At 44.1% G+C, this 24534-nt stretch overlaps 1 protein-coding gene across 25 annotated transcripts in view; it reads right to left on the bottom strand.

The window, feature by feature from the left end:
- CTBP2 (C-terminal binding protein 2) overlaps positions 1-24534 on the bottom strand; it is a 226210-nt gene that overhangs the window by 184107 nt on the left and 17569 nt on the right. For 3 of the 25 annotated variants that reach the window (XR_010589516.1, XM_065553549.1, XM_065553545.1), the window contains exon 2: positions 18535-18571. The exons of the other annotated variants lie outside the window; for them this stretch is intronic. The gene's annotated coding sequence lies outside the window, so the exon portion shown is untranslated. The remainder of the gene's footprint in view (positions 1-18534; positions 18572-24534) is intronic. 25 annotated transcript variants of the gene reach the window in all.

The raw sequence follows: 24534 nt of genomic DNA, 5'->3' as shown, positions 1-24534 counted from the left end.
ATAAGCATTATTAAATTATCCTTGTTATCCTATTTTATAAACTCCTGACAAACATACATTCGGGAGAAAAGTTCTCTTTGGGTTTGCCTAGATTAGTAGAGTGGTCATGGTTAGCTACCACATTAAAGTCAGCCCTAAAGCTAATCTGCATCTAACCTGAGGGAAAGTTCTTGGTTAGGTTGGGGTCAGCCAACACATGTTATCTAATGCCTAATCTCACCCTCATCTCTTAATTTAGACAAACCCTGTGTTAGATTTGAACACCCTGGCCCTTCACCTAACGTCTTAGAAAGCTCCCATTCTAGTTCTCTGGTTCTCCAGCAAAGATAGGGGAGACAAGAACTAATACTCCTAATATATCTAAGGTGAGAGACAAATCTTTCACGGCTGCCTTTACATACCCCAAAGACCAGGTCACCTCTGTAAAACCCATCCTCTCACAGCCCTTGCTACTGCCAGTCTGCATGTCCCTCACATCACTATACCTTGCGGAGTCGATTCTTCTCTAGGGGGCACTCGGCCTCTTTAATTGACAGGAGGCCCTGGCACCTGTTGAGTGGATTCAGCATATTGCAACAGTGAGACAGGAAGATTAATGCCAGCAGGGGCAGAACACTTAGAGCTCTGTTATGTTGGGTAGACGGGTGGATTTGTTCTCTTCTTTGTATCTCCTTTGAGCCATATCACCACCTGTCCAACACTGCAGATTTCAGGAGTGAGTCAAGGCTCCCTGAGGCTCACCCCTTCCCTCTTTTATGTGCTACTGATGGCAGCAAAGGGGCCTTATAAACCAGTGACTAAGTAAAACATTTCAAAGGGAGAATAAATCAACCGTTATTATATTGCTGGAAAAATATTACCAAAAGGAGCCAAAGGAAACTCAAGCCCATCACCCGCCCCGAGAGTATTAAGCTTTTCAGAGTAAATTCACAGCTATATAGGCAGGACATTCTTTCCAGATTTCATGCCATTGTGCCTATGGTACTTGCTTGTTTTTAAATCAACTGGGTGCTTCAAACTATATACATAGATGGTGTGTGTGTGACAACATTCGTTCTCCTAAGCATTTATTTGGCAGGCAGTATGGGGTCCCAAGGGTTAAACTGACAACTCAAAGTGAAATTATCTCCTCGTGATTTGCAAGGTTACAACAAATATGCACATATTTTTTTTAAAAGATGTAGGAAGACACTAGCCAGAGTATCGTGTTACGGACTTCAATGCAAGACATATCCGGGTTAGAACATGACCTTTGAAATCTGCATCTCTGGCCAGCACAAGTGAATCACACTGCAGGAGTGGGAGTCATTGGCCTGTCTTTCTGCAGATCCTTTTGTTCTACTGATGTCCACTTTCTCAGAGTCTGCCTACAGATGTTCACATGACGACAGAGAGGGGAACTGATCACAGAATGCAATGATGCCAGAGGCCCTTGATTGCTTTTATTCTAGTGCTTCTGTGCATCCATATAACATAGCCCATTTAGGTCCCTATTGCTCTTAATTAAGCCTTACTCAGTTGGAGCTTAATCCTACCACTATTACTATGCAACCAGCACTGAATACTTTGATAATAAGGATTTGAGGGAGAAAAATGACTCCATAGCTCAACTCAAGCCCCTCATAGGTTTGAGGCGGGCAATGAAGCACTTAAAAAATAAAAATAATGGGAGCATGTGAGGCGCGAGCCTAAAACAGCTGCAGTCCTGGCAGCGGCAGCTCCAGGAACCAGTGCGCCAAGCGCGTGCCTGGGCCGGCAAGCTGCGGGGGGCGCCCTGCCGATGTCTGCGAGGGCGCCAGTCAGGCAGCCTTCGGCGGCATGCCTGCGGGAGGTCCGCCGGTCCCGTGGATTCGGCGGCAATTCGACACCAGGTACGCCAAATCCGCGGGACCGGGGACCTCCTGCAGGCATGCCGCCGAAGGCAGCCTGCCTGCCGTGCTTGGGGCGGCAAAGAAGCTAGAGCCGCCCCTGAGTCCTGGGGCTTTTCCTGGCTCCATCTTGGCTCTGTCACCACGGTTCAAACTGCACCATGTTCAAATGAACTAGTCTGTGTATTTCCAGCCATATGCTACCACTATTACTATGCAACCAAACAGAAGTTGCCTGTGTTCATATAGTCTATTGCACACATGTAATAATTACGGTGATACTTAGCACTAATACAGTGCTATCATCTGCAAAGCTCTTTACAACCATTAATGTAGGTCAGGCTACCCCAGAAGTATTAACACATGGGGGAAATGACTATTTTTAAAAGTGGAGTATATTTTTGTCATAACAGCTACATATATTTTCCAAAGGTGCAGTTTGATTTCATTCATTATTCATCAGAAACAATAAGTATGAATGTGCTTTGTAAGAAATTCTCCCTTATTCAGCAAAAAACTTGAGAAGAGGTGGTTATTCACCCATACCTGGAAGTTCTTTGAGATGTGTGGTCCCTATTTGTATTCCAAATGCAGGTGTTCATGCGCGTCATGCACCAAGTTTTCAGCAGCCGTGTCCATTGACCTGCGCGGCCCTCCTACATCACCATGTGCTCCAGGCAAGGTTAGAAGAGGCATGCGAGGTGAGGCGACCTCAGTCTCCTTCTACCCAGTCTCCCTTGTACCACTGCATATAGAGAGTCCTCAGCAGAGGGGACGGTGGGTGGGTACTGGAATACAAATAGGAACCACACACAGGGGTGCTGGAACAATTTGTTTAGTGGGGATACTGACAGCCATTGAACCAAACTGTAAACCTGTATATATGATGGAAACCACTTCAAGCCATGGGGTGCAGCAGCACCCCCAACACCTTTAATTCAAACACCTATGACTACACATCTCAAAGAACTTCCAGTTACAGGGGAGTAACCTCCTCTTCTTCTTTGAGTGATAGTCCCTATATGTATTCCAAATGCAGGTGAGTATGGACCAGTGATCAGCTTGGAGATGGGTGTGAGGCCATGATAGGTAAGGCCTGCTTTAGGACTGCCTACCCCATGGTCATGTCTGTGGCTGCCCACTAGTCGATACCGTAGCATGCGGTGAAGGTGTGGATGAAACGCCAGGTCGCCACAAATCAGCTCTCGTGCCAGGGGACATCCGCCAGGGAGGCTGAGGTGATCGTGTGCGCCTGCGTGGAGTGGGCTGTAATCCTGGCGGGCGGTGTGACCCTGGAGTGCACACAGCATTCCACGATGCACTCAGAAATCCATTTGGATAAGTGCTGCAAGGAGCGGGCCTCTCCCGTTGACTGTTCTGCAATGGCCACAAAGAGGCTTGGGAAGGCATGGGTCCTGTCCCAGTAGGCCAGTGCCCTGCGAACGTCCAGGGAGTGCAGTATTGTAGCGGGGTGGACACCCGCTCCTGCCTGGCAGGGCTTGAAAGCAGCCCTGCAGAGGGCTGCAGCTCTAAAAGCTGGGCTGATTGGGGAAGTAGCCACAGCTGGGCCACGCCCCAATCAGGCCCCAGCTGGCCTGTGTAAGAAGGCTGGGAGCCAGGAGCTCAGCAGTCTCTCTCTGCACTCAGAGAGAGACAAGGGCCTGGCTGCAGGGAGGTAGAGACAGAGTACCTGAGTGGAGCAGGGCTGGGGACAGGCTGAGGAGCTCCAGCCTGGAAAGCCCCAGGCTGCGGCCTGGTAGGAGGTCAAGGGGTACTGGGGGTTGCAGAGGGCAGCCCAGGGCTAGGCCAAGGCAGCAGGTCCAAACCCCCCTTGCCAGTGATGAGTGGCCTATACTGCAGTCTGCCCCAGGGAGTGGGGGCTAGTTGGTGACTGGCAGTGGCCTAGTGCTGAGGCAAGGTGGGGATAGTGGGTGGGGGTTCCCCAGGGAGGGGAGACCCAGATCTGTGGGGTACTGCCAGGGGGCAGCATCCCAATAATAGAGGCACTGGGTCCTGGGAAGGACAGGTGCCAGCAGAGGACAAGGCGGATCACCAGCCTGCAGAGGGCACTCCAGAGGCTGGTGAGCTTATTCCCTGGATGACCAGTAAAAGGTGCCGCAGGGGTGAGTCCGCTCCTCTACAAGTATCCTGTCCACGGAGTGTCGTGCAGCTTAGGATGGAAGACCGGGAGATGGATGAACTGGTTAAGATGGAACTCAGAGAGGACTTTTGGGAGGAATTTAGAGTGAAGGCACAAGGAGTCTTTGTGAAAGACGTATCATGGCCACTAGTTAGCTGACCCTCCAGGCAGAAGTGATGGCCACAAGGAAGAGGACCTTCATGGATAGATGAGTGAGGGAACTTGTGGCCAATGGTTCAAAGGGAGGCCGGTGAAGGCAGACAACACAAGGTTGAGGTCCATGGGAGGGGATGGGGTAAGGACTTGTGGGAAGCACTTTGTCAGGTCCCTCAGTAGTAGGGTGGATAAACAGTCCCCCAGTGGACAGATGGTTGGTAAGTGCCGCAGATCAAACTGAGTGCGAGACCTGAGTTCTTGAGCTCCAGGAGGTAGTCTAGGCACAGAAACAGCCAGGAGGGGGAGGTGGTGGCATTGCACCCAGGTGAAGCGCTTCCATGGTGCTGCGTAGCACACCCTCGTGGATTCCTATCTATTGTGTGTACGTATACGGTGGACAGGCGACAAACAGGCGTTGTCTACACACAAGCCCCATCCAAAAAACAGGCCATCAGTTGGAGCGGGCCTAGGTTGGGGTGTTGAATCCTGCTGTTCTCTTGGATGATTAGGTTTGGCAGAGTGGGGAGGCTGATCAGCCGGTGCACAGACAGTCTGAGTAGATCAGGAAACGAGAGCTGCCAAGGCCAGCGTGAGGGTATCAGGACGACTGTGGCTTGGTCTCGGCAGATCTTGCGGAGGACCCAGGGAAGAAGGGGGATGCGGAGAAAGGCGTACCGGAGGCCACCGCACCATGGAAGAAGAAGGTCGTCGCCCTTGGAGTCCTGACCCCCCGGGAGCAGTAGAGGAGGAATTTGCGGCTCACCCATGTGGTGAAGAAATCCAAAAGGGGGGTGCCCCAGACCCGACAGATGGAGAGTGGGTCATGGAGTTCCCACTCGTGGCTGAGGTACCAGGTCTAGCTGAGTAAATCCGCCAGGGAGTTCTGCATCCCCGGAAGGTATGGGCATGATGCTGTGGCAGATACACCAGTTCCAGAGGCAGGTAGTCTCCATGCAGAGCAACCGGGCTCTGGTGCTGCCCCATCTGTTTATCTATGCCACTCCTCAGCAGCCCTGCAATTCTGCATTTCAAACTACCAAGCCCTGCTGGCGAAGTATGATTTTAATAATTATGCCAAGCTGGCAGCGTTCTTGGAGGACATCCCACAGGAGAAACGTCAATGATTCCAGTCCCTGCTAGAGGAAGACCACCTGGTGGCCAATGCCAGCTTCCAAGCTATAGTGGATGTAGCAGATACGTCCTCCTGCTCTCTGGCCATGGGAGTGGTGATGAGGCGGGAGGCATGGCTCCAATCATCTGGTTTTCCCAAGGAGATCCAATCCACCAGGCCAATGCTCAAACTACTGAGCTATCCGTCCCCACAAGCCAGGCCAACCACACGCAGCTCCAGTATGTTGATGTGCATGTGCACCCCCCCACACCGCTGGGGGGGGGGGGGGTTGTGCTTTTGTTTCGGCGGGGTGAATCCACCAGGATCTCCCCTTTGATGAGGACAAGTTATTCTCCACTAAAACAGACGGCACCCTGCACGCTATAAAAGATTTGTGGTTGACCCTCCAGTCTCTTGGGATTTAGTCTCCACCCCCCCCGTCCCTGCAACCTAAACCGCCATTCTGCCCATGCCCTTATCCACTGTACTAACCCACCTACACCAGTTATGGGGAGCTGGCCCGCTGGTGCCCCCAATTCCAGCACCCCCAAGCATTGGCCTGCTAAACCCAGGGTTGTGAGTTCAATCCTTGAGGGGGCCATCTAGGGATCTGGGCAAAATCAGTACTTGGTCCTGCTAGTGAAGGCAGGGGGCTGGACTCTATGACCTTTCAATGTCCCTTCCAATTCTATGAGATAAATTAAATATATAATAATATATGGGTGGCATGATCTCTGCACTCAAGAACTTACAGTTTAAAAAGAGATGGGGGCCAGATTGTGATAGGCACAGGTCTTATTAGATCCATTTCTTTAACAGGGGGGAGGAATAGCTCAGTGGTTTGAGCATTGGCCTGCTAAACCCAGGGTTGTGAGTTCAATCCTTGAGGGGGCCACTTAGGGATCTGGGACAAAATCAGTACTTGGTCCTGCTAGTGAAGGCAGGGGGCTTCAGGGTCCGCTCTAGGAGATTGGATATCTCCATATATTATATTATGTTTTGCTACCTTATCTGGAGGTAGAGTAGTGTTGATGTGCCCGTGCCGTGGCCATGTGCACTACCAGCAAGATCTGAGGTGGGAGGGAGGGAAAACAGGAAGTCAGCCCCCTTAGCTGGCATAAAGCACCTGCCTTCTGCCCTCTTGGGCGTTGGTGCGCAGGATGCCGGCGTGCACCACGCTGCCCGGGCAGTCGGTAAGTTGGTCTCATTAATAGGCAGAGCTACACGAGCCAGTCCAGCAGAAGAATGTCCAGCAGTTGGTGATGCTGGTCCTGGACCTCCTCCAGAGGGATGCCCTAGTCAAAGGCCACCCTCTGCAGCAACTCCTGGTATAAGATAATGATCATCAGGAGACAAGAGGGTCACGGGGATACAGGCCTCGTCCAGAAGAGGCTGCTGCTGTTGGGACTGGTTGTACTGGTGGTGCTGGGTCAAGCTCTGGGTCCAAGCCAACCGGTTCCGGCAGAGGGGCTAAGGTGGGAGGTTGTGATGCCACCAGTGGTGGGTACAGCTGGTGATAAGGATCCCAGGGCCATTGCTGCCACGAGGTCAGGTCCTGGTGGTACTGCGGGCCCCAAGGATGTGGGTACCACCCCAGTGGGACCAGAGTGTAGTACATCTGGTGAGACGGATGCTCGGAAGTCCGAATCATGCTGGGAGCCCAGGAAAAAGGATGGTTCTGCCACCAAGAAGCCCTCCAAGTCCAAAGATGCCTCCGGAAGTGGTGGAGCCATCAGTGTGGGTGGTGCCACGACCAGTGGAGGTGGATCTTGACTCAGGAGGAACGACGCATCCACTGATGTTGGAGGCTGTAGAGCCGAGAGAAGCAGCAAGGGTGGGTACAGCAGTTCTAGGTGGGTGGCAGGGACCAGCATTTCCATCCGTCCCAGTGTCCAGGACACATCTCGTTGTCCACCAAACAAGGAGGGGTGCTTGGAACAGAGCCTGGAAAATCCTGCTGTGGCTGAGAGGCTCGCGCCAGTGGACTATCATGCCCCTGGGTCATCACAGAGACCTTCAGTGCCAATGGGTCTCTCTGCCATCTAGCCTTGCCCTGTCTTGGAGGAGGGTGAGTCATTGTGCAACATCTCAACTGACTGGGCCAAACTCGGGGAGGGAACACAGTGTACCGCAGAGATCCATGACGGGGACCTGGTGCAGTGCTCATAAGAGCACTTTTGGCTCTCCTTCACCACTTTCTTATGTCTTGGCGGAGCCGAAGGATCCGGGGGGGAAGTCAAGGGCAGAGCACGCACCGCCAGTGAAGGGCAGTGCAATGCCAGAACCGAAAGTCCACAATCGGACTCCACACGAGGCTGGAGCGCCACCTCCAGGAGGCACTTGTGGAGAAACAGGAGGCAGGCTTCATGGGTCCTCAAAGGAAAGGACTTACAAATGTCACAGCATGCTGCAAGGTGCGCCTCGCCCAGGCAATAAAGACAATGAGTGTGCTCGTCACTTACAGAAAACAATCAAGGACACGAGGAGCAATTTTTAAACCTCAGACCACGAGCCATAATCCCCCAACTCGGTCAGGGGAGGCCCCTTACGGGACTACTATTTATACTAACTGACTAACTATTTACAGGTTTACTATGACGAAAAAGCAGACTAACTATGTACAATGGACAATCGTTCTTGTAGCAACTATGAGCACACAAAAAGAGGCTTCCGATTCAGACCATGTGGTAACAGGGAACTGAGGGCGTGCTGCCCCACACAGCCTCTTATAACTTCGCCGATGGCGATGTAGGATGGCTGCATGGGTCAACGGACCCTGCTGTTGCTGAAAACTTCTGGCTCCAGCGCATATGCGCACTCGCATTTCGTACACATATAGGGACCATCACTCAAAGAACTAATTATTTCCATATTCATATACAGCCACATTTGCAATACTACATTTAAGGTCCTATCATCACTTCATTATCAGCTTCCCCCTCTACATTCAGAGGTTTAGCAAACTCTTTTGAAAAAAATCCCCCATAGGCAAAAACTCAACATGCAGGAGTCTTGGTACTGGAAGGAATCTTTATGGAAAATCTGCAGTACAAAAAAATTCTGTCCAGTTGGTTTTAAATTATAAGTATGTAAGATTATATATAGAATGCAAAACACACACACATTTTGAGACTCTCCTTTGTACTCAGTTGTACCTAGGGCCAGTAGAAAAATTGAAAAAGTAACAAAACTGGCAAACATTTTAATGAACTTGTCACTTAGTTAAAATGGAAAATTGCAGGATTTTTCCCATTAAAACAAACAGGGATATCTTTAAAATGGTGTACTTTTCTATTAATTTCATTTACTATTTAAATTAATGTATATTATACTCCCGCATCTCCTTTGTAATAATAATTAATTATTATTATTATACTGGTACTTTACAGATAGCCGACTCATTCTGAAAATCCTAACAACTGCCACTGACTTAAATGGGGGCAAAGTCAGGCCAATCTTAAGCACTTTCGTACAGCACTTTTAATCCATAGGGTGGGTTTTTCAAATTTTAGATCAATCATCCAAGGATTTGAAAGCACTTCACAAACATTACGGCCCAGTCCACACTATAATTCTTAACTGTGATTTCGTACCCAGTTAGAGGCACAGTCACTTCAATCAATTACAAGAGACATAATTCATTTGGCTTCCACACAGCTGCTTTTCTGTCCATTTGTCTGTCCATTCGAACCACGCCACCAGGGCCGGCTCCAGGCACCAGCCCACCAAGCACGTGCTTGGGGCGGCACCTTGTAAGGGGTGGCGCTCAGTTTTTTTTGTTTGGTTGGTTTGTTTTGGCGGGGCGGCACTCGGGGGGGGGGTTGTTTTTATTTTTGGTTCGGCGGGGCGGCGCTGGGTTTTCGTTTTGTTTTGTTTTTGGTTCGGTGGGGCAGCACGGGGGGAGGGTTGTTTTTGGTTCGGCGGGGCAGCACGGGGGGGGGGGTTGTTTTTGGTTCCGCGGGGTGGGTTTTTTTTCTTTTTTTCCGCTCGAGGTGGCAAAAAAGTTAGAGCCGGCCCTGCACACTGCCTATTCCCATTTGTACCAAGGCATTTAAGAAAGTCTGGCTAGCAATACTACAGTGCCTGCACATTGAATACTGGACTCGATCCACAGCCTGTTGAAGCCAACAGAAAGGTTCCCATTAGTTTCAGTGGGCACTGTAACAGGCCCATGGTGCCCAGAAGACATGCACACATGAGGCAATTCACACTGGGATGTTCTACTGCACAGACCACTGGGTGAAAGGAGCACTAGAACTTGACAAACCAATTACACAGACACAACTAGGGCTCCTTTTTTCATGACCAAAAACAAAAGTGTGCTGGTCTGATCTGCTCCTGCTTTTTTGCTCCACAGAAACGTGCTCAGACTTCTCTGGTTGGATAGCCACACCATGCTGCTAATTTCAGGCTCCTCCATCAACAGATTTACAATTTTGTGCAATGTTCCTTGTATCTTCCGCCCTTTTCCCAAAGCCCAACAGAAGAAGTCGTCTCCCTTCCTGGAGATCTCTCTGTCTCAAGGCTCAGCTAGCCCTGCTTCTCTCCCCTGCCCTTCCTTCTTGTGCCTCTCTTATCTGTCTTGAGCGAATGGACTAATTGTCTCTTTAGCTTGCCCAGTCCCCCCACCTGATTAGAATTAACTTCACTTACCCCAACCAGCCTCCTCTGGGTAACTAATTGTTGGAAGAGTGATCAGAGTGCAGGCTCCCGTTAACTCCCTGCACTGTCAGAGGCCGGTATTAGAAAGACAGCCGAGTGCCAGCCCTAGGCCTCTGGGGTGGTGAAACACTTTGATAGATACCACAGTTACTAACTGAATAACAGCAATAAAACAATAAGACTTGACATTTATATGGTGATTTTTGTTATCAAAGCTCTTCACAAATATTAACCAAAGAGACCATGAGCTTATGTCTTGAGCTGGAAGTTAAGTACCATACTGCAAACATGGAAGACTCTGTATGATGAGACCTCCCTCCTCCCAACGTCCCATGCCCCACAGTCCTTTTCTGGTATAGGCAACGAGATAGGAACGTCTTGCTGGTGGGCAAAGAGAGACATACTAGGTCATCAAGTCACACTTGCAGGAACAATGCAGGATTGCTCTCTCTAGTATATTTTCTATGGCTTTGTCTGGTGTAGTTTTAAACATCCTGTGCAACTGGGCTTCACCACATCCCTTGGAAAATTAATTTTCAAAAATGTTATTAATTTGTTACGTTATCTACACAAGTTCCAAGTAACTCACAAGGAAAAAGTGGCTACACTTTGTAATCCAGGCTCAGTGGAGCAATTTATAACTATATCAGGAGACTGTGATGCAGTTTGGACATTGAGTCCAGAGGAATTGTTGAGCACTGAAATGTCAGACCCCACTGATCAAACCTGTACTGTTTTTGCTCTAGTTTTAGACTCATTTGCCTTTAGCTATTTCAAACTCCTACAGGTTGCTTGCGAAGGGAAACTAAGCCTTATGTGACTTCAGTTACACTCACTGTCGCTATTAGATTCCCTTTGCATTTGCTAACATTTACACACACAGATTTTAATATACTGCATTAGCTAAAATACTTATTGGTGCATTTTTCATTGTTCTGCATTGGGTATTGTGATTGCAGGACTTCTGTCTATTCTGCACAAAAGATCTTTGATATTATTTAGTGGGTTAATGAGGGCTTAACAGAAAGCTTATAGCAAGGGATAATGGGGCTGATTATATAATGGCATCTTTTTAAAAGTAACTTGGCTTGATTCTGCTGAGGTTATAGTGAGCTCCAGACAGCTGAGGTTCTGGCCTATTCATGGTAGCAATGCTGTGGAGAAATGTAGTTTGCTGTGCAACTGCTCTCTATAGGATCCCCCCTCCTCTAATTTTAGATTTAACTTCTCTCACAGCATAGGACATTCAGGATGGATAATAACTAGGGCTGTCGATTAATCGCAGTTAACTCACGTGATTAACTCAAAAAAATTAATCACGATTAATCACAGTTTTAATTGCACTGTTAAACAAGAGACTACCAATTGAAATTTATTAAATATTTTTGATGTTTTTCCACATTTTCATATATATCTTGTATTCTGTGTTGTAACTGAAATCAGTGTATATTTTGATTACAAATATTTGCACTATAAAAATGAAAACAGAAGAAATAGTATTTTTCAATTCACCACATATAAGTATTGTAGTGCATTATCTTTGTCCTGAAAGTGCAACTTACAAATGTAGATGATTTTTTTTGTTACATAATTGCACTCAAAAACAAAACAATGTAAAACTTCAGCGGCTACAAGTCCACTAGGTACTACTTCTTGTTCCGCCAATCGCTAAGAGAAACAAGTTTGTTTACATTTACAGGACATAATGCTGCCCTCTTCTTAGTTACAATGTCACCAGAAAGCGAGAACATGGCACTTTTGTAGCCAGTATTGTAAGGTATTCACGTGCCAGATATGCTAAACATTTGTATGTCCCTTCATGCTTCGGCCACCATTTCAGAGGACATGCTTCCACGCTGATAATGCTCGTTTAAAAAAAACAAAACGTTAATTAAATTTGTGACGAACACCTTGGGGGAAAATTGTATGTCCCCTGCTCTGTTTTACCCACATTCTGCCATATATTTCATGTTACAGCAGTCTCAGATGATGACCCAGCATATGTTGTTGTTCATTTTAAGAACACTTTCACTGCAGATTTGACAAAACACAAAGAAGGTACCAATGTGAGATTTCTAAAGATAGCTACAGCACTCGACCCAAGATTTAAGAATCTGAAGTGCCTTCCAAAATCTGAGCGGGACGAGGTAGGGAGCATGCTTTTAGAAGTCTTAAAAGAGGAACACTCTGATGCAGAAACTACAGAACAATTAATTTTTTTAATCACTTGACAGCCCTAATAACTTTTAAACACTGTACCTTTCTGAAATGCAATGTAAATATATTTTCAAAGAGCCAACACAGCCTAATATATTTTACGTAGAAAATCAGGTTCTCAGGACCTTAATTTTTCAAGGCAACTTCTACTTTTACAATTCATAGTAAAGTATGTAGCAGCTAAGACAGACTCCTGAACATCTGAATGTCAGTGGTAAGGGTTTCTCCTGAAAATCTTGCTGATGCAGCTTTCTCTTCATTTTTGGCTGATCATATCAAGTTAGTACCCAATGTGTTATATAACTAGCATGAGAATGACTATACAAAATGTCAAATAGTTATCTTTTATTTGAAATTTTATTCCTGCTATATATTTCAGTGGAAATATAAATTTTTATATTGTTACACATCTATATTAAATCTGCAATAAAACAATACTATAGAATACATATTTCCATTTAAACACGCAAGAGTAATAAAGTGGAAATTTTCCCTGCTTACTCATTGGTTTTCTTGGAGATCTTCTAGACCAGTCCATAGGCTTGGGTTATTGTTACAGCTGGTCAAAAACAGGAATATTTTTTGTGCAAAAATGCTTTTATCAAAAAAATTTAAAATCCAAAATTTTTTCACCAGCTCATTATAGTTTCTCCCAGCCTCCTGTGGGAGACAATACAAAACCTTTTGATGACATCAACCATGCTTCCATCAGTACTCAACCTCCAATGGCCTGGGAAGATAAAGAGCTTTAATATTCTAAATATAAAATGGAGATAATAGTACTTACCTTCGCCAGAGAAGTTTTGTGAAACAACAGAAGGTGCTAAGTATTATTATACTACTGCCACACCCTACTTGCGTCACTTCTTCCATTGTTATTGCCTAGGCTCACCCCTTATTAAAACAACTCAGTGTTGTAGCAGCTGTGCACTAGAAGTAATGATGTGATAGTGACCATACACAATTAAGCCATGCTGTATTGCTGTGCATCTTAAACAATCTATTCCTGCCCAGGAATCCGAGTACGCAGCAGTGCACACTATGCACTAGACGTCGGTGTCTGGCCCAGGTATCCAAATGCTTTCTTTCGTCCAGGAAATATATGACAGTCTTTCCAAATGGTCTTTGAGTTATACTTTTCCCTTAATTACGGTTTATAGTTGCACTATAAAGTTCCAAACTCTGCTCAGGAAAGCAAGCGAGCCAAAGGGTAACAAAATATCAGGATCCAATGGGGCTCAATAATACGCCTAACCCTAATTTTTTTTAAGATTTTGAGAAATTTTTAAACAATGTTTGAGTCACAAGGACCAGTAGTTTCAAATCACTACCTTTGCTAAGCTTCCGAGATGGTTAAAATGTAACAAGTGAGTCTCTTGCATGAATAAAAAATTACATTTTACATAAATTAAATATATAATTCGATTAAATATGTTTATGTCTTTGCGGTGACATTTAAAATAGGAAGTGTTCATTTTCTGTTTTGAAAGGGAAAAAAACTCTTTCAAATGTAATTTGAAGCTGTCAAACCAATCTTCTTTACAGATCTTTTAAATGTCACATACCTTCGAAAGGGGGTGGCAGCTTCCTTTTAAATATGCAATTGCAAACAGTCCAAGCTAAATCAAGAATTTATTAAAATATGCTACTGACATTTATACTGATTAAGTATAGCCCTTTACTTTCTTCCTTTTGATAGAAACCCTTACAAAAGATGTGTCACAACATCTCACATTACCGTACTTACTGTAATTCCATAACACACAACCAGTCTTTACTAGGTGTCACATACACAACTAACCAGCAAAATCTGACTGCATGAAAAGAATCTGCCGCTTGTTTTGTATGGAGGCTAATATGAAATTGTGGTCGCTTTACATGAAGAATTGTTGGGGGGAGGTGAGCTTTTTTTTTTTTTATGATTTCTTACCAGCTTGTCTGAAATTTATAACCAAAAATATTAACTGCACTTAGTTTAAATCAATTATAGCACTATACCTAATGGCTTTAAATGGAAGAGTGTATTAATCATAAGCATAAAGTAAACCTACTAGAATTCATTCACACAACTTTACATTAGTGACCTGTATGTTTTGTTTTATAATCTCAGTATCTATCATTGGGCCATGTTTTTATTACTCTCAAGAAATGCTCTATTTCTTGTAACACAAAGGATAAAGGACACATTTTAGAATGACTGTTACATATATTTGTTTTAGGGGTGAGGGTGGCGGCAGACATATTAGCTACAGGTGAACGTTCAAGTGGAACCACTAAGCCCATGGTTTTAGTTTACTCCCTGTGACATACTGCACATTTTAGAGTAATATATTTTCTGGCGGATAGAGAATTTAAAGATTTTTTTTTCTCCCCTATCATCGTGCAGGTGAACTGTATGTGCATAACTCTCATTAGCATTAACAGAAGTTACCAATGAAAATTCTCCCGTGAAGCAACATTAAAAGCAAGGCCACAGTGAGCCTGTGTTCTTACATTTGAAAACAAAATATACCTCCTATTTCTCTATACCACCACAGGGGAAAATGGAATGGAATGAAAGAGATTAAGCCACAATTCCTATATCAAATCTGGTTTGTACTCTATAATTACAGAATGCATATAACGGTTACTTCTTGAGCATAAGAATTCGTTGCACATTATTTAAAGATTTTATCTTAATGCTCTCAACTTCCTGGTGCATAACACAGCAAATTACAGCACAGTCCTCATAAAATAAATCTTGCTCAGCACCCAATACTGGCTTACTTAAAGCTTATACTCCATATTTAAAAACCAAAATTACTAACAGGAGTCTTAGTACAGCAAAACCATGCATCAGTGCCAGACACTAAGGACATGAAATAGCAACTTGGCAGTAGTTTGTGCTGATCACACTGTGGGTCTTTTTTGATACAAGCATGCCCTAAAATAGCCAGTGCTACAATCAGCATTTTCTGTCGCATTCACGTGTGACGTTCACTTAGCCGGCATCGTCATTCAATACTGTGATTTTAACATAGCCAAGAGGGAGGAGCTATGACCTGTTTGCATCTTAACACTGAGATGGTTGCTATGTGCCTGACCCTATTCCTACTGAAATCAATGGCAGAACTCCCACTGACTTAAATAAAGGGTGAGGCAGCTTAGCACCCCTGAAAAATCAGGCCACCTATTTAGATGCCTAAATATGGATGTAAGGGCCCAACCTTTGGCTCCCAAGTTTGAACATTCCGGTCTACAGCCCCACCGTAATCTGACCCCCAACGTCTGGTATACTCTTCCACTGCAGAAGACATATGCCAATGTATTTAACTTAGAAATGTCAATAGAGCAAACTCTTCCAAAGAAGAGCTTTTAAAGAGTTCCTTCAACTCTGACATTTCATTAGTCGTTATGTTTTTTATTTTAATATTAAAGTATGGTCTTTCGGTGAAAGGGACCACTTGTATCTGACAATAGTCATCCTAGAACTGACTGACGACTGCTTCTCTTTACTGTAGCATCTGCCTTAAAGACAGTTATATTATCAGGCTCTTAGGCTACCCAGCGCTGGAAACAGTGTTACTTTACAAAACAACTCCAAGTGCACTGGAGAATAGACAGAATAATCTCTCAGTTGGAAGGAATTATGAATATCAACAAGTAATCTCTTCAAGAACAGATACTCTTTATTTTAGAGATCTGCCGGGGGTTGAGTTCTTTCAGTTTAGTCTGCAGATACACTACAGATGATCAGTGTAATAAATGCAATTTAAATAAAATCACTGGAAGTTTCATACAGCTGTAGCCAAGCACGCTACTTTTTGTTAAGTTTTCCAAGAGATGCAAAATAAGCCACTCTTCCATGTATAAGAGCTTCTTCTGCTGTTCCCCAGAACTGTATCTTCTTTGTTTCAAACTCAGCCAGCCTGGTCAGCAGAGGAGACCCTGCATAAAAAAAACCTTCCAGCATGCCAGTCTCAACAGTAAAAATTCAGGCATAGCAAAAGCAGAGGCAGATGTTCAGAGACTCAGTGCCTAGACTGTACTGGATCCTGGTCCTGCAAAGCTGCATAATGCCACCTCAGCGCTGCTGAACATCCTCATCTCCCAAAGTGACGGTGCTCAGCACCTTGTAGGACTGCATCCTTTCTGTTCTTGTCCAAGACCCAGATCAGCCCGTCTGCTTCTGGGATCTTTTGCTGGCGCACTTTCCCATCACTGCAGAGGTAGAGGAGGTCACTGTCTTGGCAGCAGCAGCAGCATCTCCCCACGCCTTACTCATGGCAAAAGCACCTCCACTAGGGCTATGCTGAATTTTGGGCTTAAGGGGAGGACAAAGCAGGGCTTTAACCTCTCTTTGTCTCCTTCAGATCTGTAATGCCCCCACATTGGTTCCGTAGCTGCTAATGCACAAACGCTGGGGCTCCCATCCAAAAGCTGCAGGGAAGGCAGATGAACACCACAAAGTGGCAGTCTTCCATTTAGTCAGCCCCTTCTCCACTGATCTAGGGTTTCCTCTTCTTGTGGAGCCTCCTAAATCCAGATGGCTGAAAACTCCACAACCCCAAGCCCATCCTCTTCTCTGTACAAGGGACTCCAGTCAACCCCAAATTATTTTCCGGCCTCTTGTAGTTCCTTGCACAGGTTTCATCAAAGAAGAGAGTACTCTGGATTAAGAGAGGATCCCGTTCCCCTTTTGGCTATTTAAAGAAAGCAAGAACTACTCAACAAATGTGTTATCAAAACATGATTTCCATGCTGCCATCCATTATGCAGTGAAAACTCGGGGAGACGCATTAAATAGTGCTTGCATAGGTTGATGAAATGCCATTTATAGTCTAGGTAACATAGTAAGCTGTCTTTTTTGGGTTGGGGAGCAGGGCTGAGGTCAATACTAGTGTACTGCAGTTTGAAAAGGTATGAAATCTGTCTGATGAGTTTCCAGAAACTTAAATTAGGGAATGCTTTGCTGCCTGGCTGCTACACAAGAAAATCTTGGTTCCTTTGTTCAGTAATTTGTTTTGTTTTATGTAACCAGAAATGCAAATGCTTCTATTTTACCTAGCAGAAGAAAATGATTATCAACCAAATGGACGATCAAAGGCCTCCTCTGGTTCTGAAGAAGAACGGTTCATTTTAGAAGTAAAGTAGGAGGGGTGTGTTTTCCATATGAATTCAGTATCCAAAATTATGTAACTAATCAGCAGTTGAGATAGTTAGAGCTCTGTGAACCTTCTCCTTACAATCTCCCCATAATGGCATAACCATAGCATAAGGCAGTGGTTCCCAAACTTGTTCCGCTGCTTGTGCAGGGAAAGCCCCAGGCGGGTCAGGCCGGTTTGTTTACTTGCCGCGTCCGCAGGTTTGGCCGATCAAGGCTCCCAGTGGCCGCGGTTCGCTGCTCCAAGCCAATGGGAGCTGCTGGAAGCGGCGCAGGCCGACGGACATACTGGTCACGGCTTCCAGCAGCTCCCATTGGCCTGGAACAGCGAACCGCGGCCACTGGGAGCCACAATCGGCCGAACCTGCGGACACAGCAGGTACACAAACCGCCCTGCCTGCCAGGGGCTTTCCCTGCACAAGCGGCGGAACAAGTTTGGGAACCACTGGCATAAGGAAAGCTCAAGTAGTCACAATCAGTGTGTGCCTATAAAGCTATGCCAGGGCACTTTATTGGTCAAACGCTGTATGGCAGAGACACCCAAGAGAGTCATAATGTAGAAGACAGTTTTCTTCCCAGTGATCATTTAAAAACAAAAAACAAAAAACCCCACAAGTTGGGAATAAACTTGTCTGTTCATCTGCAATCAATCATGCTGCTAATTTTATTTCAAGATACTTTTAGCAACCCATGATTTTCTAGCACAGAAGAGGAGACATCAAAACTAAGGGCTCAACAGAGTAGACAGTGCAGCTCTATAGTCACAGCATTTCAGAGAATTTAGATCAATACAGTCAAATCAGTCAATAAATTTAAACCTGAGTGACGCACTATATGTTTTTAAACCCCTTTTTTTCTGTGCACAATTAACCTCTAAGCCCTTAGAACTCAACAGTTAGCAACTGAGAGTTCTGTAGCCAGTTAAAACTCAACAGCAGAATATACGACCTATAGCCAGAATTTTCTCTAACTTCCTGCAAAGTCCTCCACAAACGGAACTCCCACAACATCTCCAGGAGCTCCAGTGGCAGGATCAAGCCCCTTTCTGCATTTCAAAGTTTGTCTATGACCTGTCAGCAACTCTAACTTCATCAGCAGGCTGGCCCTTAAACTACACAACCCCTCAAGCTTGCTGGTTAAACTGAGCACACCACTCCCACTTTTACTTCCATCTAAAACATCTACAGGGCCACTGCATTCAGCAGCACCTCAATATTTAGATTCCCAACATACGCACAGTTTATCTTTTGTTGCTCATTTTGTTTTGGTTTGATCTGCAAACAGAAGGAGGGGGAAAGTGTCAAGTTAGTTATTTTAAAACATATTATATAACAAAAAAAAACCCTGCAGTGTATCTGATTATGCAAGCATTTCTCCTGCAGTAACATGATATGATTAATGTGAAAGACACTGGGGTCAGGTTATTTTTCCAGTGCAAAGCATGCATTATTTTTTATCTGTTTGTTTTGGAAATTTAAATAACTCCTTTCCACAACTGAAACTTAAAGCCAACAAATCAGGGTGGCCTTCCCTTTTATTTCTCCTCCTCCTTCAGTTCTAGCCAATAGAATTATTTAGTTAGTTACTTAGCCTATCTGAAAGGCCATAAATTGCACTGCTACATAAGTCACAGAGGGAATTCCTTTAAAGATGTACTGTAAGTAAAAATCCATAAATAACCTTCTGCAGACTACAATAATCATCTACACAACAAATTCATTTTCATTCCTGCTTTTAAACTAATCTTCCAGCTAACAAATCAAAACAAGTACCAAAATGCAATTATTCCATTGTGATAATGATCTTCTAACACTTGGATTGTACCTATGCTTATTTGCTCCCACTAAGGAGGCTTTTGTTAAAGTTGTACTGATAAGTGCAGAGGACAATAGGGCGGTGGCGGAGGTAGTACAGGGAAAAAGAGTAACTTCGGTCTGATTGTCCATTGTTCTGCACCTTTTGTATTCAATTACACTAGTGTAAGGTTGCTGTAAAATGCTGCCAGATCAGAATGTTAATGTAAATTACATTACAATCTTCAGGGCAATGGAGAATCAAGCCCCCTGTGAATACATGATCCTAAAAAATGGCTACACTACCGCAAGAAATGCAACTGCAAAATGAAGTCAGGAATGAATCTGGTATTAATTGGATGAGAAGGCCAGGAAATATTTTGCAAAAGACATTCATGCAGGACGGCTGTAGCCAGCATAGGTTTTACCCTCTTTATGAATCTATTTCTTGTTTCCTGAAACTAGCCCTCATTAATATCAAACACACTTCATCTGCTTGTCTTTCCTCCTTATAGCTCAAATGTTAATGATGCATCATAATTCAGACAGCTGGTAATCTTCCACAAGACCACATCATACCAGCGCCAAATACAGGGGAAGCTCAGTGTTTATACTGAAAAACATGAACAACTGACTTTAACTCAGGTCTGGGATGAACAACGTAAATGACACGGATAAATGAAACCAAACAAAGATATTGACACGTCAAATTATGTTATTTCATATAGTCTTGTAAAGGGGCAGAAGTAATGCGACAGAAGATGGACAGCATCAATACAAAAGCTAGACGCAACGAGCTAAAAATAAAACATCACACAACTAAACTTGACTCAACAGCCAGCCTCCTGAATAATCAAATGCGCAAGACTTGGAGAAAAAACTGCAGTAATCAATTTACATATACAGTATTGTAATACATATGCTGTATAACAGAAAAGGAATCACATCAAAAGGCAAAAGGTATGCATCAGAATCAGAAAGGTGCAACATTCTTCGACCAAGAGAGTCCAAATGCTACATTGAAGGTGACAGTTATGGCCCAATCCCGCAAGGCACTAGTTATATCTTGGAAGGTGCTGATCTCCTTCAACTTCCAATAAAGTTCATCCAATATTTATCCACACTGTAAATAACAGAACACACTGTGATGTTCACAAATATGCACTAACATTTAAAGGGTTAACACTTTAGGTTCTGATCCAGCAAAGACATAAACACATGTGTAACTTTATTCACTCTGGGTAGTCCCATTGACACACGACTTACTCACAGTGCATAAAGTTAAGCATGCCTTTGATGGATCAAGATCATAAGACCCAATTACTGGGTTCTTTCACTGGCACTACACCTCAGAAATGCACCCACATCTCAAAAAGGAATAAAAGAATTGAGTGTTAGTTTGAATTCCTGTTCATTCCCACTTACTGCAGTGCTTCTAAATTTAAATCTCTATAGTTTAACAAAAAAATCTCTTGGTGCTTTTTTTTTAAGTTTCTAATAAAACTGGACTGTCAGAAGGAAACTTGGCACAATAGAGTACGCTATGGACTGGAAAATTAATAAAATCCCTAAAATAAGGGGGGCATTATAATGAAAATGATGATGCATCCCTAACATAAGGGGCCCTGTAATTTCATTACATTGCTAAGCAGGATTTTTCCTCTACTCCAAATACCTGGATGCCACTTGAAGAAATGAACACAAGCTGCAACATACATACTATGTATAGGCACATAAAGGATGACGGAATAACATCTTTGAAATACAGTGAAACTCCAATCTATGATGCATCAATCCCGTTAGAGTCATTAGGTAACTGCTGCTAGATGAGTGACCAGAATCTTCTGAAGCTCATTCTAATTGATCTTACCTCTGAGGTTTTTTTGCATTTTTTCCCCTTCAGTATGTTCTGCTTTACAGTATTCAAAACAAAGTGACATCTTCCCTGTTTGATGACACAGAAGCTGACTTTAACTGTGGCAGTGCACTGGGAATCAAATGACATGGATCCTTTCCCCAATTCTGACACAGACTTGATATGTGATCTTGGGCAGTTCACTGAACCTATTTATGCTTTGAGATCCTCGGGTGAAAAAGCTCTTGGAAGTGCTAGTATAACATCTGTTAGAAACTCATTCCCCAACACTGGCTGTTTATTGAGGTTATAAGAAAGGTAAAAAAAAAGACCATAGGAAAGATGCTAGTATAATAAACTTTATTTAAGTAACAGTAATACTTACCATTGTTACGGCTCTACTTCTGATTTCTAAGATCTGCCCCAAATGCCCCAGCAAGTTAGCCACATTCTGAACAGATTCAATGTTCTTTGATTAATCCCTACACAAGTTATGTTAGCAGCTCACTTCTTGGCCTTTTGGCTAAGCTCAATGTCTAATAGCCCAGCTCATGAGAGAGCTCACGGTGTCCGACACCATCAGGTGGTCCGGAGACATCATGGGACACTGTCAATACCAGGTTGAGTAATCGAGACCGCCGACCAGGGAAATAACCCACTTCCTTCCCTGACGAACCCAGGGACGCACCCCACCCATGTACTTATTCGCTACACTGATACTGACTTGGACTCTTAATACATTCCCTGGGCCAGTGTACCTGAGCCCACTTATCCACTGATGCTTTAAAAACTCCCGCCCCCCAATCTGGGTCTTTGCTGGTTATGTGATATGTATGTATCTCGTGATCCTTGTAACCGATACTCTCATAACTCAAGCCTGACCCCAGATGTACAGTACCTTCCCTCTTAACTTGTGTATATTTAATTTTAAATATTAACTTTAATAAAAATTTAAAATTATATTCCCTATGATTTGAGAGGCCTTTCCCACTCTAACTGAGGGATAGCTCAGATGTTACAGTGGTTATCATTAAAACCTCAACACTCACCAACACAAGGACACACAGACAGCTTCTGAAGGCCTCCACTAATCCTGGGACTTAGAAATAAGGATTTCATTAAATAGAATTTCCAAGTCTCTTTCTTACAAAGATATCCTTGAAAATTGGAACTGATCACTAGGGCGGAAATCTTGTCACTGATTTAAGTTACCGGGGCTGGCTTTTGTGGTCTGGGACAATTATAGCCAGAGGTCCTTTATTTTTAGGCAGATTCCAGATCAGCTCACAACTGTAGGGGGCACTGTTGCCTAGGTTACTAGGGTTGGCACTAGACTCCAACAAGCTCCAGATCAGCTTGCTCACGGCAGCTGAGACATCTCCTTTGTTGAGCAGCCAGAGTCCCCTCTGGAAACAAGGACAGGCAGCTCAACTGCATGTAAGGCAGTATGGCCTGCCCTAGTGGGCTGATCGACTGATTCAGATGGTAGCACTGACACCTGCTGCCTCGGTAGCCTTCGTCAAGTCACATAAAGCATGATTTACAAACCTGGGTATCTAAAGTTAGTACAAGCAGATTTATAATCCTGAATGTCTACAACTTCCAACTTCTATTTAAATATAAAAATAGGATTGTGGGTGCAACTTATGATAGACAAACATCAGTTTATTTCCTTCTCTTTGGGAGGAGTATGTATAGGAACCAGTAATACTTTTTCTAAAGGAAGTGAGGAGGGGGAAGCTGCTAGCTTAGTGCTTCACAGGCCTGGCAAAAAATGTTAAAGCCAGCCCTTGTGGTATCTGAGATAGCACAGCTTCCCCCTATTATTTAGAACAGGAAATTACTGTGGAAACTGTTCTTAAATTGTAAGCTCATCAGAGTAGGTGCCATATCTTCCTTTGTGTTTCCACAGTGCCTAGCACAATGGGACCCTGGTCCCAACTGGGATGCCAGGGAATACCACAATATAAATATTACATAATTAAAACAACCGGAATCTGCAGGTACTATCTTTAGACTGAAGTGCCATCAATCAGAATATCACTGTCCAATGGACACCAACATACAGTTTGTCTTATTTTCTCAGGTTTGCAATCAGACGATGAATCTGCTCACCCTATATACACATTCAAGAGTCTCCTTCCTCAACCAGCTAGTCAACAAACTAGGAGAAGATCAAGACCAACAAGAAAGACATACTTAACTAGCAGGTGTGACATGGAGTCAGATGCTTCTTTACTGGGGTTGCGGGGAGGAAGGGGAAATCTCCCACCTAGCTGTGGAGACACAAAGAAATCTGATCGATGTCTCGGAAGTAACATGAGAACAATGTCTCAGTCATCAAGTCGGGTACAAGACAGCAGAAAGAGGAAACACCTGTATCTATGGGTAAGCTATTTCTGATGGCACTGAGCACTGGGACAGGATGTGTCCTGAGATAGGTAGGACTAACTAAGGGAGTACACAAATATCCCAGGCATACAGCAGGACAGGAATATTCAGACTAAGCCTGTATCAAGGATGGAAAAAATCCTTAAATAAAGCTATAAGTTTAAATCCTTTGCTACGTTGGCAAATGAGAATATATCCATATCCATCTCTTGCAAAAACTGTTCTTCTTTATCTGACTCGCCCACAATCCAGCACGTATTCAGTACACATCTTCAGGTCTGCCAGTGGCAGTATCACATTTGGAAGGACTTTGCTGACTGGAGCCACTGTTGAGCATCTCGTCGTTTTAATGCAGAGTTTGGAAATGTTTGAATTATACATACATCTGTCCCTCTAACTTACACCTTGGAGGATAAAGCTGAGCATTGTGCAGCACGCAAATGGAACATGGATGTCTCTCTGCATAGAAGACTCCCTCCTCCACCACAGTAAATTAAATAAGTTGCTGGCTGGCTATCAATACATACTGAAGCCTCTGTCTGCCACATACATACATGTATGTGTGTGTGTGCGTGGCACTGTTTATCCATCTACAAAACATGCCACATGCCAGTTGTCTGACTTATGCTAAGTTTGAAAAGAGGCAAAAGGATTGGGGTGGAGAGTGGGGGGAAAACAAACCAAATCCCCAGCACAGTTTAAAAGATTTCTTCCTGTTCATTGTTTTTATTTGCTTTTTTCCAGTTTCTATGGGAATTGTGGTGTAGATCCAGGAGTTAATTCTGAGTTTCCCTCTTTTTCCAATTACTAGTTTAGTTAGTTCCCGACCCAGGTTATTTGATGGGAGGCAAAGAAGCTCAGGTGGAATAGGTAGGGAGATGCAATTGCTTGCATCTCTCAGGTCCATGTGTCACCAGGCTCCCCCAAAAAGTCATATTTTAAATACAAAATGGTTTAATACTCACCAATCTATTCCACAAAAGCCACATGACACACACAGAATCTCATTATGCATGCTACCAGCAGTGTGTCACCTGAATAGAGAAGTAAGTTTTTAAATTTTAACTGCATACACTAAATACTGTGATACATATATATTTGATTTGATTTACTGCTCTGCGATGCTTTTCTTCAATCTCTCGAAGGTAATTTTTCTCTAAAGCACAACTGCTTAATTGGCAAGTGTACAAAATGTAAT

Source organism: Chrysemys picta, chromosome 7 (genome assembly GCF_011386835.1).
Source record: "Chrysemys picta bellii isolate R12L10 chromosome 7, ASM1138683v2, whole genome shotgun sequence".
Classification (NCBI taxonomy): Eukaryota; Metazoa; Chordata; order Testudines; family Emydidae; genus Chrysemys; species Chrysemys picta.
The sequence above is the reverse complement of the archived record's forward strand: the minus strand, read 5'-3'. Positions and strand labels throughout refer to the sequence as shown.